Source organism: Lagenorhynchus albirostris, chromosome 5 (genome assembly GCF_949774975.1).
Source record: "Lagenorhynchus albirostris chromosome 5, mLagAlb1.1, whole genome shotgun sequence".
In the NCBI taxonomy this organism is placed as follows: Eukaryota; Metazoa; Chordata; class Mammalia; order Artiodactyla; family Delphinidae; genus Lagenorhynchus; species Lagenorhynchus albirostris.
Genome location: NC_083099.1, coordinates 96511728 through 96514683, shown reverse-complemented (window position 1 = coordinate 96514683; position 2956 = coordinate 96511728). Strand labels below are relative to the sequence as shown.

The 2956-nt window shown below is 39.7% G+C and overlaps 1 non-coding gene across 1 annotated transcript; it reads right to left on the bottom strand.

The window, feature by feature from the left end:
* Window positions 1-2630: 2630 nt before the first annotated feature.
* LOC132521464 (U6 spliceosomal RNA) lies at window positions 2631-2737 on the bottom strand. The gene has a single exon (XR_009540908.1). It is a non-coding gene; the product is annotated as a U6 spliceosomal RNA (small nuclear RNA).
* Between the last annotated feature and the right edge of the window lie 219 nt (window positions 2738-2956).

The following is a 2956-nucleotide window of genomic DNA, read 5'->3' as shown; positions in this document are numbered from 1 at the left end:
TGGACCACCAGGGAAGTCCTTGGAAAATTTTTTTTTTTTTTTTTTTTTTTGCGGTACGCGGGCCTCTCACTGTTGTGGCCTCTCCCGTTGCGGAGCACAGGCTCCGGACGCGCAGGCTCAGCGGCCATGGCTCACGGGCCCAGCCGCTTCGCGGCATGTGGGATCTTCCCGGACCGGGGCACGAACCCATGTTCCCTGAACTGGCAGGCAGCCTCGCAACCACTGCGCCAGCAGGGAAGCCTTGGAAAACTTTTTAAAAAGGTAAATTCCTGGGCTCAACTTGTAGAAAATTGAAAAATAATATACATTACCTTAAGAATAAAAATAAATGAATGAGACACACCTAGGGTCCCACAAAATGATTTTTTGTATAGAGCAAATGGGGCTATATTAGAAAGGTAGATTTTTCCAAACAGGCCCTCTAAATTTGATGAAAATCTGTCCAGTTTTTTCATGTGGTGCACTAGACAGAGTAAGAGATCCATAGACAGAAATTTAACTTAGTTTATTAATTTCCATACACATTCCAATCATACAGTCCGATGAGGTACATTGTTTAAAGTTCAGGAATTTATAGACAGTTGACAGGTTCTCTTTTATGACATTATTCTATTTCCAAGGCTATAGAAATCAGTCAGTTTTGTTTCTTCCCTCAGCTGAAGTTGTTATATCAAATCTGTTATCAAGGTCAAATGTATGCTGAATTAGTCAGTCTTTTTTTTTCTTTCTATTTTTCCTGTCACCACCCATGTCTAGGTTTTCCCAGATTACTACAATTGGCTTTTAAAAAACCCCATTTTATTATGGAAAAATTCAAACATACTCAAAAGTAGAGAGAATATTATACTGAATGCTCATGTACCTGGCATAAAGCTTCAACAATTATAAACATTTTGCCATTCTTCCCCCTTATTTTCTTTCTGGAATATGTTAAAGCCCAACCCACTCATCATAGAATGTCAGTGTGTGTCTCTAATAGGTAAGAAATTTGTGTCCCCCATAGCTTTCTAATTATTCTTTCTGTAATCTCATTTTTCTCCAATCCAAAAATTTCCAACCATTTAGCATACTCCTGCAGAAACCTAAAAGGGTTTTCAAAGGCTCAGTATTTCTCGTTGAATCAAGTGCACACTCTTGTCCTGGTTCACAAAGCCATCTTACTTTAGCTTCCCTCAGCTGTTCAACCTTACCTTCCTTTATTCCCCAACAAGCTATCAGGTGGGTCTCCTCACTGCTCAATAGATGCACTTTTTATTCCTGTCTCTAGTCATGCTCTTGCCTCCCCAAATTATGTGCATTCCTGAAAGTTCTGCTTGGCTGCCACTTCCTTTATGAAGTTTTCCCCAGTTCATACTGACTTCTCTCTTCTCTGAACTCTTGGAATTTAAACTCTGTTCCTATAACTTTAAATATGATATTTTTATGGTATCCCAGTCTTAATTACTGTAACCTGGAAAGTGATCTCGGAATCACTGACTAGCAGCATTTGTTTTTAAAGACAACTTTACAATGTTTGGGTGAATAGTATCACTAGGGATACAATGAAGGTCAGTGGTGCTGGACAGATGAAGCATCAGTATGGTAGACAGAATTCTAGATGCCCATGACCTCTGCCCCTGGTGTTACTCCTGTGATTATATTATGTTACGTGGCAAAAGTAATTTTTCAGTTGTAATTAAGATTGCTAGTCAGTTGACCATAAGCTAAGGAGACTATCCAGGTGCACCTGATCTAATCACCTGAGGCCTATAAAAGCAGGGAGTTTTCTTTGACTGGTCATAGACGAGGGAGTCAGAGAGATTCTAGGTCTAAGAAGGATTCAACCCACAATTATTGGCTTTGAAGATGGAGGAAGGCGCCCATAGGCCAAGAAATCAGGTAGTTTCTAGATAGCCAGAAAGAAAATGCAATCTCAGTTCTACATGCCCAAGGACACGGATTCTGCCAACAACCTGAATAAGCTTGGAAGCAGCTCTTCCCCAGAGCCTCAGATAAGAGCTCATCCCAGTCGACACTTGAGTTTGTCTTTGTGATACTCCATGCAGAGAACACAGCCAAGCCCACGCAGACGTCTGACCTGTGGAACGGTGAGATAATAAATGGGGGGTGGTATAAGCTTCTAAGTTTGTGGTAATTTGTTACGCAGCAATAGAAAACTAATACAGTAGGTAACACAGGGTTTGAGCTTGTAGTGAAATTTTACACATTTCCTGCTATTCTTTCTTTTTTGGTTTTAGTTTTATTGGGGTATAATTGGTATACAGCACTATATAAGTTTAAAGTGTACAGTATACTGACTAAGACGTACGTATATTGGGAAATGATTATCAGAGTAAGATTAGTTAACATCCATCACCTCATATAGTGAAAAAAAATTTTTGGTTTCCCTTGAGATAAGAACTTTTGAGATCTACACTCTTAGCAGCTTTAAAATATATCATACAGCAGTGTTAACTATCGTCATCATGTTGTACATTGCATCCTTAGTACTTATTTATCTTATAACTGGAAGTTTGTAACTTTTGACCACCTTCACCCAATTCTCTTACCTCCCACCACTTTGCCTCTGGTAAACACAAATCTGTTCTCTTTTTCTATGAGTTTGGGCTTTTTTTTTAGCCTTCATGTATAAAAATATGGAACACTACATGTATTTGTGCGTCATCCTGGTGCGGGGGCCGTGCGAATCTTCTCCGTATTGTTCCAACTTTAGTATATGTGCTGCTGAAGTGAGCATCCTGCTCTTTTTATTAAGACTCCAAATCAGTAAGAGAGGTTTTCCAGTAAACTGAGGCACTCGTCTTAACACACATGGTCACTGCACAGGGTAGCCGTGCCCTTAGTTTATGACACCTCTCTCTTGTCCCTCAATTTCCCACTACAAATAGGAAAATTTCAAGAAAAGGAAAGTCCAGCTTCCTTATTGCCTATGTTTTCAAAAAAGTGTGTAAGAAGG